We start from the raw sequence: 15,691 nt of genomic DNA, 5'->3' as shown, positions 1-15,691 counted from the left end.
CAACATTTGGTAAGGTTTCTGTGGACCTCCCCCATGACTTCTGCCTGGACCCACTCCTTTTGCTCCTAGAAGGACATTTATTTGGCTTCCTTCCTGTGTACATCTTTTTCTATGAATTCTGCAATCACTCTTGTCTCTTAAATTATTACTATTATATGAGTGGCTTTGGAGCTTTTAATCTTTGACTTCTTTCCCAAGGCATGGATCCACATTTGAAAGCATTAGCTAGTCTTGCCTTGGTTTCTCTGAGCATTTCCCAAGTAAACTTCTAAGAAAAGTTTATTCATTTCACCCTGCCCCCACATACACATGTTCCTGTTTTCACAAAGGAGGTAGAGTGGCTGTCTGGGTATTCAAGAATCATCTTGGTCCTGGATGTGGTGATAGTCAGAGTGGTTCCCAGTGCTCTCATTTACTAGGTTAACAAGAGCCTTTGGGATCCATCCCCAAGACTCTCTTCAAGGTTCAGAATGGACACAACAGCAAGTAAAAAAGTCATTTTCTGAACACGAACTCTCTCTCTTTCTCTCTCTCTCCCTTACGTGTTTTTCTGAATCAGTCTCTTTTTTCTTCTTTCTTTAGTTCTGACTCTCCTGTCCTAATTCATTCCTTCTAGTTTTTTCTTCTGCTTCTTCTCTTCTAACCTAAACATTCTTCTCTTTACAGAGGTCATGAAGTGATTTTAAAATATGTAAGAGTTACCTCTCATTGCCCAAGAGCACATTCCTAGGGTAAGCAATAGGGAACTGAGTCATTGCCATAGTAACACAAGCTTCCAATGTTATATGAGTGAGATTGTGACAAGTCAGAGGGGTAGGGCACAGTGCCCAGTGACAAACTTTGAAACCTAAGTTTATTGTTGGCAGACTGGCAAGTGTAAAATTGGCAGGCTTTTCTTAGGCTGCTTTATGTAGTAGCCTTGGTTGGACATCTGTGACTCTGACCTTGTGCATAGGTATAAAGTTTTAAACTTATGATTTATTTACAAAAAGACTTTAGTTTGAACTTATTCTGAAGTGAAAATGAGCTAACTGTGTGCAGTAGTCTTAGCCAAAGGAACAAGGCAGGCTTGTAAGTGTTCTTGTCGCACAAATAGATCTAGCTATGAAGCATATACTAATATATATTCGATGTATCAAAACTATATAGCTAAATGAAAAGTCATCTTCCTGAACATATGTGCTCATAAGATTGAGGTGTAATCATGAGATTACATATACACATTACATGAAAGTGCATGGTCATAAGGAGATATCATAGCTGTTACTGCACAAGTGAAATTACAGATGAAAGCAGCAGTTTGCACAGTCAGTGGCCTGAAAGCCTTGCTGATGGGGTACGCCATCAGGGAATTCTTCCTCTGGGGAGTTAACATGTGAATTATCAATTGCTCTAAGCCGCAATTACATCATGATCCACAATAACTCATGATAAATGCTCTTGACACTAGGTGACTTACCAACCTATAGGGATTGAACCAAGGCTTTTTGACTGGCTCTGAATACAACAAGCAGGACCTTCTTGTTTGATGTTTGAAAGTTGGAGGTGAATACATGCACTGACAGAAATAAGCATTGTAAGGCTAGCTGAAAGAGATGGGGGGCTGCCACTCCACTACTAAGTTTCTCTGTTCTGCTTCTTTCTATGTCTTGATGCTTCTATCTTTCTTCGGGTTCAGGAGATCTCAACTTATTTTCAATATAGTCAACCACTTCACTAATTAGTACCAGTAAAACTCTGACAAGCAATTATCCTTTGTTATGACTAGTTATGTTGTTCTTTGATGCTCCCTCACTTCAATCTGAGCTTCACAATCTTTTGGTAGCTTCATTTTTACACAAACAAAAAAAAATATAAACACTGGATGAGCTCAGGAAGGATGATGAATGCTAAGTAAACAGATGCACTGGTATTTGGTAGAGTAGAACTGGCCAACAGTGACACAGATTGATATTGATGGAGTTGGCACTGTAAGCAAGTGATGAAAAAAAAGAAAAAGAAAGTAAAATGGGAACAACGTTGACAGAGGGGTCACTGCACAGAGTCTGAATTACAAAGATCAAAAAGAGCAATCATTTTGATTGACTCCAAACCTAAAGAATATGTATATGTATACATAATACATATGTATACATACATGTATGCATATGTGTATACATAATACATATGTATATACATACATAATACATATGTATATATACATAATACATATGCATATATGTATATATATAGAGAGAGAGACAGACAGACAGACAAAGACAGAGAAATAACAAAAATCACAGGTGCTAAAACTGGCCTAAAATGTTACTAAGAAAGACCAGAATATGGTGGGTGTGATTAGGAATCCATATGCAATTAAGAGCTACCGGAGGGCTATCAGGAGAGAATTTATATAAAGAACATTCATTTCACCTTGGCTGCTGAGAAAATTCTGTACAGGTGTGAATGTGACTGTAGGCAATCAGGAGTTTATTATGTGGCAGCTTGCCACATGTAGCTCTAGAAGACAGCATGGGTCATGTTAGCATATTAGTAAGAAGTGATCAGGTACAGGTTAGGTATCTGAGGTGGAGTCACCAGGGTGTGTTGAATGCATAATACAAGGGTGGCTTGGGTGTTCTGCTGTATAGTGAAAATTATGATGAAGTCATTGAGAGGACGTGCTGAGTTGTCATACTTGGACCAATGCAGACTCCATATACTCTCTGACAGATGTCTGTCTTCCTCCTTTCCTGCTCATGCGCTACCTCTAAAATTCCAATGCACTCTAAACAGACTGTCTCGTGCCCTCTAACCTTGGACTCAGCAATCTCTATCTCTCTTTACGTCTGCTCCTAGCATCTAAGCTTTAGGCTGTTGTTTTATTTCTCACAGCTCTTGCATGTCTTACACATGGAACAAAATAAGTATGGGTTGTGCTGAGGAATGAGTGAAGACAGAAAGGAAGTGAAACAGAAAATCAGTGAAGGAAGAGGCCTTAGAGAAGTGAGTTATTCCTCAGCCCCGCGACCTGGAGCCTGAAGAGCGCTCCGCAGAGACTGACCAACAACATAGCTGTATTTGGTAGGCTCTGTCTTGATAGGAGGCTAAGGGTAGAAGGCCCAAGAGAGTTTTGAGGGTGATGACCCACTGCGACTCTGACTTGGGCTCTGAGAATAGGATCTTCTTTTAAAAGCAGGTTCCTAGCTTCTTCTGCCACTTCCCACTTTGTAATTTGTATCTTAGCCATCCTGAGTTTCCTCGTTTGTAAAAATGGACACAAAAGAAAGATTTCCAGTCTGGGTACTGGAAAAAGTTGTTCTGACAAGTAGAGGACTTAACGTGCCCTCTGCCCTGCCCAAATGCTTTAATAGCACCGATTCATCGGTTGGCCCGATAAAGCGGTGAGTCAGGTGCTTCTTCAGTCCCATGTCATGATTCACTAGCATAAGGCAACACAGCAACCAACAAGAGAAAAAGATCCATATACACACCAGAGGAGAAGAAAAAAAATGACACACGGAGAGGGAGCCAGGATTCCTGCTTGTTAAACCCAGTTTTTCTGCTGTTGTTGACCTGAATAAAACAAACCTTCATAGCTGCATTGTTCTCATTTTTAAAATAGACTGCTATAGGACACAACGAGACAAAGCCTGTAAAAGTACAAATACAGGTGAAGCTACCCTAATAGCATTGATACCTGTAGACATCAACAAAGTTAAACCTAATAACCTGATTTTTAACTGAACTGTGCCAGAAATAACACATTGAAAGGTGCTCTTCTGAGGACAAAGCATCCTGTCTTTAAGGAGGGTTCTCAGTCCACAAGAAAAAGTCTGAAGTCATGGCTTGGGGCTGTCTCACACTCAGATGAATGTGGCATGCAGGAACGTGTGTGTGTGTGTGTGTGTGTGTCTGTGTGTGTGTGTGTCTGTGTGTGTAGGGTTATATGCATGTCCATGGTGTGCACCCATTATGACAGCAGAGGAAGACACAAGTTGTCCTTTGTAATTCTAGTCCTATAAAAGAGGGCATCTCACCATACTAGAAGCTCACAGTTTAAGCTATGTTAACTGGTCAACAGGTTATCAATGTTTACTCACGTGCCTGGAAATCTTTATGTAGTTGTTGGGTTTCAAGCACGGGTCCTGATGTCTGCAAAACAAATAATCTTACCGTCTGAACATCTGTACTACTCTCTGCACTGCAGATTTTAGCTTGAACTTAAAGCCCCTGTAGCTGAAGAGCTTAGTTCAGTTCTAGTTTTATTCACTCTAGGATGTCTGAGACAGTTAACTGGGGTCTTATGTGAGAGGGCTCTTTCTCCAGTGAAGAAATATCTGTGCCTCCACTATCACCTGCGATCCTCTTGGAGAAAGCATAAGGAGGAATCTTATCATTACCGTGCATATGCATAGCCTGTCTACTGCTCAATCAGCATTTTATTAAAACCAATACGAGTGGCAAATCTTTCCAATGTACAAAAACATTATCCCACAGCAGTAAAATATTCAATACATGTAAAATAAAAATATGTAATTATATTTTGAAGTTAAGACTTGGTCCATTTCCTCAGAAGTATGCATTCATAGGTAGCACCATCATCATTATGAAGAAGATTGCTTCTTCATAATGGAACCGAGAAGTTATTCATCCATTGATGTTTCTGAGTTGTAACAGTCAACACTGAAAAGCAGTAATACACAAACAAGTAATATTAGTCTATCCTTCGGGACCACCTGACGTGCCTTATTTTGAGGACAATTTCTCTGGCATTCTCTCTAGAATTTCATTCTTCTGTACACTAAGAGAATCAATGCCAACCATGACCTTGGCCCACTTCTTGTATCCTAGTAGACCTTCCCTAAGCATCCACACTCTCGGTGCTCAGTTCAAAATGAATGGAGAAGGTGGGTATCTGCTCTGAGAAAGAGGACATGACTAATGGGTTTCATCCATTCTGACACAACAGCACAGGAAAATGGTCTTAATGACAACCAAGTCTTTCTGTACACATGCCTGTGTGCTCACTACCAATAGAAAAGTCAGAGGAAAGGTAGCAACAGACAGAAACTGGGGAAGAAGACATGGAAAGCAAGAGGATTTGGAAGCATTTTGAGAAAAGAACTTTGAGGATATTGCAAAATACTCTGCAAAGTCCTTACAAATCTATAAAATGAAGTATGACCAAGAACATTGCTCATTATCTCTGCAGATTTAGAACACAATTTAAGGCTAAACTTGCTGGGTTCCATTTCCCAAAGCCCTGCTCTGGCACAAGGAATTAGGTAATGCAGTGTGAAGAACACTTCCAGGCTCTGAGCATCGTGTACACAAGAGCTGAGAAAATAAAGCTGATGGGCTGGGTGAGATGAATCCAGGCAGCCAGGTCTCTGTGAGTGGGAATGTGCCTCCGCTTAAGATAAGACCTAGGATCTAGGACTAAACCCAGCCTGGCTCGCACAGTGTCCAGCGTGGGCTAGCCCAGTGTCCATGGAGATGCCCTCCTCTCTGGTTTTAAATGCCTGTGCTCCTTTCCAAAGGCCAGGTGAAGCAGCTGCTGAGAAGCCAAACTGAACAGGTTCTCCCTGTTGGTTGCTACAAGGACTCTAGCAATGCGTGGAACAAGAACGTGAAACCTATACAAGAGAAATAATTTTCTGCCTGTGGCCTTTTCTGTAGTCCTTGTTTACTCCTGCTTTAGATCACAGCTGGGTGACCTGTGGATTGCTTAACCCAAGGCAAACCCCATTGGCTTTCAGGTTCTTCAGTGACTGAAGGGTCAGCCATAGGATTGGCTCTTTCTTCTCTTACAGGTCTCCCTTCCCCCTTTCTGGTTTGCATCTCCCATCAGGTGCCTTCCCTCCTCCTTCTATTTGGAGCCTCTTCCTGAAATTGTTTCTTCCTTATATTTCATTTACTCTTGCTAAAGGACAGAGTAAACATTTATACTTCAGAATGACATTAGGGACAACTTTATATTTTGAAGATCAATGACATGTTAAAACTTGTTTGTCATTGTGCAATGGGATCATGACTTATTTTTAAAAGAAATTAAGAAAGATGATGCTAATATATAACACAAATTTTCCATTTGTGTGAGGAATCCTGAGGCAAGGCCCCAGTTTTTCCATATCTGGCACTGAGTTTTGGAATAATTACTTATGCTTTTTGTATCTTAATATCTTCAAATATAAGTGTTCATATTATTATATTATTTATCTCTGTGGGACAGTATAGTAGTTCATAGAAACTCTGTATAATGCACAGAGTACACTGTATGCCAATTAGTAGGGAGGGGCCCAGAGTTTTGCTTATATTAGTTATAATATAGGAAACCAAATGGTAATCATTATTATCATGGAGAATCTCAGTCCAAAGTGAAACCAGCAAGGTGACATTTAGAAGTTTTTACAGAGAGGGCACATGTCAAGGGATGTGAAAAGAGACAAGAAATTGCATGCTGGAGAAGAATAACAAACCCAGAACCTATGCAGTTTAAGTCAGAATGGAGACAAGAAGGGGAGGAAGGAGCAGGGAACCAAGGGAGGGGAAGAGGAGGAAAGGAGGAACGAAAATACAATAAGAGGAAACGAGAGAAGGAGGAAAGTTGCATATTACCAAAAATTTATCTAATAATGAAAGTTTATTTATTGCACATCTTAATAACCAGGCAATTTACTTTTATGATTATTACATAATTCACATGCTCTAGTCATAACACACTTAGGAACTATTATAATAATACACTGTGTAATTGTTACAAGTGTCTTAAGGTGCAAGGGAGTTTCCCCTCCACTCACTATCTTAAAATGTACTCAGCCTTATGGATTCAAGAGAGCACTCAGATCAGAAGGTTGTGTTGCTTAATTGTTTAATGGACATCCATATGCCTATTTTTTAAAAAAAAAAAATCCATTGAAGACACATTTACCAACCTTTCAGACTAATCCCCTATCTAAGTGAAAGAGCATGAGTCCTGTTTGGCCAGATAATTCCCATGGAAACCAAATAAGGAGTTTCTCAGTGTAAACTAGGAATTTTAAGATAGAGGGGCATTCGATTTCTCAGAGCAGAGGAGTAACTTTGGGAGAATAGAGGACATCTGAGGATGAACAATTTCCATTATTGTGGTGAAAAAAAAAAATCTTCCAATTAGAAGAGACCCAAAGGTCACATGTTGACATCGCCCTGTTACTTCCTCTTTCGGATTCTGATGTTAAGAGGTCTCTTCTAACAACTGCCCAGTTAATCAACAGTTAATTTAACACTTTGTCCTGAAGGGAAGACTTTATACTCTCAAGCTCATTTATAAAAACCTGTGTTAGGCCTTTGCTTCAAAGGAACCTCCCCGAAAATGCCAGGCACACTGATGGCTTTTCCCTATCTCATATCTGTTTAATTTCTTTTTTTTAATTTTTATTTATTTATTTATTTATTTATTAAAGATTTCTGTCTCTTCCCCACTGCCGCCTCCCCTTTCCCTCCCCCTCCCCCAATCAAGTCCCCCTCCCTTGTCAGCCCAAAGAGCAGTCAGGGTTCCCTGCCCTGTGGGAAGTCCAAGGGCCACCCACCTCCATCCAGGTCTAGTTAGTGAGCATCCAGACTGCCTAGGCTCCCACAAAGCCAATACATGCAGTAGGATCAAAAACCCATTGCCATTGTTCTTGAGGTCTCAGTAGTCCTCATTGTCCGCTATGTTCAGCGAGTCCAGTTTTCACCCAGGCTTTTTCAGACCCAGGCCAGCTGGCCTTGGTGAGATCCCAGTAGAACCTCCCCCTTGTCTCAGTGTATGGGTGCACCCCTCGCGGTCCTGAGTTCCTTGCTTGTGCTCTCTCTCCTTCTGCTCCTGATTTGGACCTTGAGATTTCAGTCCGGTGCTCCAATGTGGGTCTCTGTCTCTGTCTCCTTTCATCGCCTGATGAAGGTTAATATTCAGGAGGATGCCTATATGATTTTCTTTGGGTTCTCCTTCTTATTTAGCTTCTCTAAGAACCCGAATTATAGCCTCAATGTCCTTTATTTATGGCTAGAAACCAAATATGAGTGAGTACATCCCATGTTCCTCTTTTTGGGTCTGGCTTACCTCGCTCAGGATGGTGTTTTCTATTTCCATCCATTTGCATGCAAACTTCAAGAAGTCCTTGTTTGTTACTGCTGAGTAGTACTCTAATATGTATATATTCCATCTTTGTACAACCACTCTGGAAAGCAGTGTGGAGGTTTCTCAGGAAATTCGGGATCAACCTACCCATGGACCCAGCAATACCACTCTTGGGAATATACCCAAGAGAGGCCTTATCACACAACAAAAGTATATGCTCTACTATGTTTATAGCAGCATTGTTTGTAATAGCCAGAACCTGGAAACAACCTAGATGCCCTTCAATTGAAGAATGGATGAAGAAAGTCTGTTTAATTTCTTAATGTGTCATTGTAGTTTTACCTGTACTAAAGCAGACAGGATTTAGATGAGCCTACCTGAGCCCTTGGGTCTCCAAGAAGTAGATTTTGCCTTCTTTGTGTGTATCTTCATTTTATAAGATATATTTATTTTATGGGTATGATAGTTTCCTTCATGTATGTATATGTAAGAAATGTATAACTGGTGCCAAAAGAGGCCAGAGGAGCGTGTGGGATCTCCTGAAACTGGAGGTACAGGGTTGTGAGATGTCATGTGGTGTGTGGGAACTGAATCCAGGTCACCAGCAGAAGCAGCAAGTGCTCTTAACCCCTTAACCCGCCAACTCCAGCATCTGTATTTTTAGTAATAATTAATTTCAAAGGGCATATGTGTATGTGTGCGTATAGATAAAGACTTTTTTCGCCATCTCCCTTATGTTTATTAGCTGGACCTGCAAATTAGAACAACAAGACAAATTAACAGGATAAAACTACAGAGTTCAAGCCGGGCAGTGGTGGCGCACGCCTTTAATCCCAGCACTCGGGAGGCAGAGGCAGGCGGATCTCTGGGAGCTCGAGGCCAGCCTGGTCTACAAGAGCTAGTTCCAGGACGAGGAAACCCTGTCTCAAAAATCAAAAAAAAAAAAAAAAAAAAAAAAAAAACTACAGAGTTCATTAGCACATGGAGTGTTATAAATATGGGATACTCTGACGTTTGGACATAATCTTTGTTTATTTGGGTTTTGGTCTTTTTCAACACAAGGTTTTATATGCAACACTTGGTGTCCTGGAACTTTCTTTGTAGACCAGGCAGCCTTGAATTTAGAGATCTGCCTACCTCTGCCTCAAAACTTCAAGTGCTGGGATTAAAGGTATACGTGTCACCACAGTGCAATTCACAGAGAATTTTGAGTTAGACCTTGCAGATTGTATGTCGTTTCTACAAAGAGTGATCATGAAGAAATGTCAGAAAGAAGTGGGTTTGTTCTGCTAGGGGTGATAAATCATGGAAAGTAAAATACATAATGGAAATTAAAAGCTGTATCAACTCAGCTCAGCACTGCACAGTAGGAGAGAGAGTACCTGCCAAAGAAGAAAGTGAAAGTCACCTATATCTTCTGTATCCTAGCTACTTTCAGTTCAAAATAATCTTTTTAACAAAGCGGCATATGCTAAAATGGTCATTCTCTACACTATAAGTTTATTGTTTTTAACTTAATGAGGTCATTTATAAGCATAATCGTGTTTATATTTCTGAAGAAATAGAATAGGAGAGATTGACAGCTAATATGACTTTAAAAACATTTTTTCAACCATGCTCTATTTAGCTATGTATGTATATGGTGTAAAGAGTATGACGATGCATTGCTGCACGCCTCGACTGGTTTAGTGCAAACGAAGGCAGGAAAACACTTTAAGAAGTTACAAAGAAATGAAACTGATCAGGTGTTTTCATTGGTAAAATCTCAACCTGAAGCTGCAGCTTAAGATAAGAAAATAGTCAATTTTATGTTTCAATAATCATCATGTTTGAGAGATTAAAGGATCACACTCAGTCAGTATCATCAAAGTGAAAGTCTACTCTTTCTCTTGCTGGTCCACTGATGTGAACATGTGCCCTTCAAGTAACTTTTCACTTCTCTAAAAACTTTTGCCAATATTTCTACCTCATCTCCCCTTACAAGAGCCTGTAAAGTACTGTTCACCATGATTCAGAGTGAATGGAGTGAAAAAGGGCACAGGTGGAAGACCTAATAACACCTATGAGATCTATGTTAAAATCCCAATTTTTCCAAGTGTTATTAATGAGATTGCAGACAAATTGCTGAATCATGGGGCAATACAATTGTGGCCATAGTAAGTGCTTAGTAATCATTAACTGTTATTAGAGGCAGATTTATTTTCTATAATCCCTTTTAAAACGAGAATTTTAATTCAAATATCATGGTACAGAATTCGGGGATGTTAAGATGTTCTCAAACAACTTGTGTTTCTTGTGGGAGCTCACAAAACATAGGAGCACAATGTAAGTTCCTTAGGGGTTTGAGATATGGCTAGGAAGCCTTTATGGATCTCAGTGAGCTATAGGGGTCCACAGTGTCTGTCTTGATTCTCCTTGCAATGCTACCAACATTGCTGGTATGGAATTAGGAAGAGTGGAGAAAAGCAACTGAGCCATTAATTCACTGAGGTTCAGGTTTGGACCAAGAGTCATGGATATTCCTTTGAAGTTGCTTCTTGGCTTAGCAACAGGGTAGTGATAAGATCCTTGGGTTAAGGGCAGACCAAGATTTCCTGTTGATCAGAACCACTGGAGTCAAAGAACACTCTGGTGTATTCTGAATCCAGCTCTAAAAGGGGAGGGTCTTTTTTTTTTTTTTCTTTTAAGCAAGCACTTTTTTTTTTTTTTAATCATCAAGCAGTTTGTGAAACTTTGCCTAGCAGAGACTGAAACTAGATTTTAGAATGGTACTTACCCTCCAGGAATTAGTTACTGAATTTGACCGGTAAGTCGTCTGCTCTGCCCTGCCCTCCATCCCTGCCTTTGTGCAAACCTGAGGACTCAGTGCTTATTGCCATGGTGTATTTAGGGACTAGAACAGCTGGAGAGAGGCAGAGTAGAGAATAGCTTGGTTGATCTTGACTACCTATAGGATTGTTTCCCTATTATACTTTTATACACACACACACACACACACACACACACACACACACACACACGAAAGCAGTCACAGGTACTTTGGCACCAACCACTCACTAGAACTGTCCCTCCACCCCCTCCATCCAGAGAGCAGGCTGAGCTTTCTCCCAGAGGAAGCTCTGGCAATCAAAAGCAGCAGCGGTTGTAGCAGAAAAGGGACTCTTGTGCTTCTCAAGCAGCAAACTAGCTCACACAGCTTTGCCCAGCCTGGCATCATCAGTGCTTGGAGCACTAGCTCTCAGGAGCAAGTTCGTTGGGAGTATCCCTTCTCCACGGACCCTGCAAAGTCTAGGTTCTTCAACAGATGTTTCTCCCTCAGCTCTGAACTCAGAACACCCACCTGCCTGCTGCAGCGCAGGGTCCGGAGCCTGGACGCGCTGTGGCTGGTCTGAGTCCCTACAAGCAAATGCAAGCATCAGCATGAGAGGCTGGACTTTAGCCCAGGTCTGTCCTCACCCCGGGGGGCCGCCTGCTTGGCACTGTACGTCTGTGAGAAGCCGCTGCTCACTTTCCCCCCTTTCAAGTCTTTGTTCCAAGCCAGCATTGCTCGGATTCTCTAATTAACTCCCTCCACTCCAAAGGGGTCCGGAGGCTGGGATGCTCTGAGAGCTTAGAGGATGCTGACTCTAGAGTGGGAGTCGGAAGGACTGCAAACAGTGGGTATTGTTGTGATTATATGTGCATCTCTGAAGCTGCTTCATTTGCTGGGACTGATTGATTTTTCAGAAGGTAAAGTGGTTGCTCCCAGTCTGTGCGCTTGGTCAGGTCTGGTTCTGAACTGGATACAGATGCTGCAGAAGTTGCAAAGGCTTAATGCTCAAAGCAAAAGTTTTAGAATATGCATGCTTGACATAGACAGCAGCCTAGAACCTAAGCAGTTCGTTTTTGTTTACCTGGACAGTCGAAACTGGGAGGGAAGGGTTTTGTAGCCTTCGCTTTCTATTTGAAACCAATTACTTGGATTTAGGGTGATTTGTGGGTTAAATATGTCATCCTGAATACTTGCTCTTGGTTGTCAAGTTCATTTTGGCTATCACACCTTGCAATCATTGGTGATCCCTACCTCTGGAAAAATCTTGAGTGGTGATGGAAATTCTGTGTGTGTGTCATCAGTTAGGAGTTGCTGGGGTTGAGCTGGGCTGCTGATTATCATATGAAATGGTGTAAAACGCTGTTAATGGGTGTTCAGCAAATTTGTGCTTTGAACGCTTAATTTGCAAGAGTTTCATTTATAATCTCCAATGAGCCACTTTAATCATGTGCCTCCTGACCAGGGAACCTGTGCACACAAGGATAGCACCGATCACGGTTGCCTCTGATCTTTTATTTGTCTAATAAAAATCTCACCTTTACTACCCCAAAATTGATTTTATGAACGAAATAATGACTATTTAAAGAAAAAAGTTGATTAACTTAGCTTTTAAGTATTTGAATATACATCTATGTATATATGTATATATCTACAATACATATATAATTATGCAAGCACACATGTGTGCACATACATAAATAAGAGATAGTGTTCTGCTGAAATAACGTGCTTTGGAAGTTCTTAACATAAGTTGCCTGATGCCAATTGTGTATACAAGTTCTCATTTTTATTTCTCTACTGAAAAAATTTAGATTCTGGGGTCCTTGCTCATATTCCTTTCAGTTACATGAATGCTAAGCTATGAGCAATTGCTTCTCAGATAGTATATAATAAGGGACTTACCATAATCATTCTAACTTCAAGATTGTGATAGCCAGGAAGGCATCATCTCCAGTTACTTCTGGTACATGTCTTGTTTCTCACAATATGGTAATATTTATCAGTATGTTTTAACTTCAGTGTCATTCCCCCTACAAAATAGGTTTAAGAGTGTATAATGTTTTTAAGCCAAAATCCGTGAAAAGTTCTCAAGTCATTTTCACATTTTTAAAGTATTCTCAAGATATGACAAGTTCTTCTTATATATAACAAAAAGGGTCTTGTAATTAAATAAGATCCAAGACATTGATTTGTTCCTCATTTATATAGTAATTCCATTTAGCTCTTAATTGAAAAACAATACATAAGTAAACCTTTAAGTAAGTTCAATAACAGTTTTTAATTTTCTTGAGAGTCTACCTCAATGAGTTAACATGGTATTTGTGTAAATGCAATAGAATAATTTCAATTTCTACAATCACAGTAGTGTGCACTGATCTCATGTTAGTCATTTAGTAGTATTTGTTTTCTGGGTGTGGTGCTCTCAGCATTAGTGTGTTGTGATCAAGGGGTCTTACTTTTGTGCTGGGTACTAAAGTCGAGAACTACCATGAAGATATTTGAGTCATATTAGCTTTCCCAACACTATAATACATTAAGTATTTATTGTCTACAGACCCATAACAATAGCTAGGATATTCAGTTTTAAATAAAGTAAACTAAGTATTGGGATTGACACCAAGTTTGAGCTTCAAATGTGTGGTGATAGAACTGTAAATCTAACTTCTCCCTAACAGAGTCAATGAATTTTGGAGTTGATTTGAAACGAAGCCTTGAGGAGGATATCCAAGTTATTGTTATACATGGACTTGAGTCTCTCTATGTCCCCCAAATACAGATATACCAATATATTTATAAAATCTGTGCATGATGTACAATAATCTGAGATAAATCTGTGTTCAATGAACAAGTCTTAATTATGTACAATGCCACCATATATAACACAAGAGTTGTCGTCTTTTGATGTGAAGAGATTGCTTTGACCTGCAACACATTTTAAATAATGCTGATCCGATTCAGCTCTCTCCGTTCATATAGATATAAATGAAGGTATATGAGGTATCAAAGAACAAACCACCTAGGATCTGAGAGAAGTTTCAAGACCAGTGCTATTGATGCTATGGAATGCTTTTCTTACCACAGCCTTCGGTTTTGTCACTGGCCTGCTCTAACACATGTAAAGAGAATAACTATAAACATATGTGGAGAGATTTCTCTTGTCTAGAATTGACTCCCAAAACCTAGTAAAATATCAAAGAGAAATATACTCACAGAAAATAAGATCATACAATAGCCAACTGATTTGTGCAAGGCATGGACCTCAACCTAAGCGTGGGATCGAAGCATGCTAAGACTAGTGACCCTCATTATAGATTAGGACAACAAACAAAGTAGTCTTCTTAGCATCTTTCTACATTCTACATTGAGTTTTAATCCTCATTGACTTATATCCAATGATATTGACAAAGAAATTCATGTAGAGTTGATTGATGATGAGACATGGGCAGGATATGAGAGCTGCATCTGAGGCTTTCTGTATACACTTCTACAGAATATGACAATCTCTAAGCATAGATAAAATGAACCTGGCCCTATAATTACCAGTCACATTGGGGATCAAGAGAAAGAGTAGCTAAAATTCAAGCTGTGAAATATCACATGCATACTTTGTACCTGCAAGCATTAAAAAGCAGACCAGAGACAGGTATGGTAACAGTAAACCTCAGCACTCAGGGAGCAAATGCAGGCAGATTTCTGTGAGTTCAAGGCCAACCTGTTCTACATAGCAATTTTAAGGACAGCAGGGCTTCATATAAAGACCCTATCTCAAAAACCAAACCAAACCAACCAACCAAATGAACAAAACGGCACTGATTATAACAGTCTAGATTGCAAACGATTTGGCTGAGGTTGTAACATCAATAAGATGGCTCCTGATATACCTGATCTGGAAGGGTCAGCAGTAGAAACAAATGGTGAGAGACACTGTTCTCCAATTTTAAAATAGTTTGCCAGTTTTGACAATTTTAAATTAAAATTCTTCAATTCAAATGCCATATTTAGAAATAAGTGGTTTGTAACAAAACAAAACAAAACAAAAAAAAAACACTTAAAATGTGTAATGGGTTTTGGAGAGATGTCTTGGTGGATAGGAGCACCAAAAACTCTTTCAGGCGACCAAGGTTTGATTCCCAACATACACCTAATAGCTCATAGCTATCTGAAACTCTAATACATTCTTCTAACCTCCCAGGGCATCTGGCATGCAGGTGGTACACAGACATACTCACATTTAAAACACCTATACATATAAAATAATAATAACAGTAATACAAAATGAACAATGAAGTATTAATATAATTATTGAGGTTTTACACAGTCACTCATTAAGAAAAGAAGTAGAGAAAACATAAGATTGTTGTCATTTCATACTTATAGAATGCCATCAAAATCATATTGTATTATTAATGTGAATGCTGAATGTCCTTTGCTTGGTTTTGAATTGAGGTGATGAAATGCTGAAAATGGACATTAAGGGAAGAGTCCCTCAGAGACTACACATTCTAGTAACAAAAATAATTATCGAAGAAGATAAAAAAAATTAAATTGTGAGCATAAGCTTAAGCAATGTTCATTGAAGGCAGCATTAAAGTGAGAAATATTTTTTTTAAAAAAAAAGGTTTGTGGGAGGTTTCTGAGGAAAAAAACTACTGTGCAGCACCTAGAACTGGGAGAATGAGGAAGGAGAATTCCAGGTGGAAGAAAGAACTAAAACTGGATTCTTTTTTTTTTTTATTGAGAATAAGAAAAAAAAAGTTTCCGCCTCCTCCCAGCCTCCCATTTCCCTCCCCCCCCCC

At 39.7% G+C, this 15,691-nt stretch overlaps 1 protein-coding gene across 3 annotated transcripts in view; it reads left to right on the top strand.

The window, feature by feature from the left end:
* The window catches only part of Kcnip4 (potassium voltage-gated channel interacting protein 4), a 1,036,530-nt gene that overhangs the window by 803,530 nt on the left and 217,309 nt on the right, over nucleotides 1-15,691 (top strand). The gene's annotated exons all lie outside the window — the stretch shown is intronic.

Source organism: Alexandromys fortis, unplaced genomic scaffold (assembly GCF_014885135.2).
Source record: "Alexandromys fortis isolate MF-2015 unplaced genomic scaffold, M_Fortis_MF-2015_v1.1 scaffold_0, whole genome shotgun sequence".
NCBI classification, from domain to species: Eukaryota; Metazoa; Chordata; class Mammalia; order Rodentia; family Cricetidae; genus Alexandromys; species Alexandromys fortis.
The sequence above is the reverse complement of the archived record's forward strand: the minus strand, read 5'-3'. Positions and strand labels throughout refer to the sequence as shown.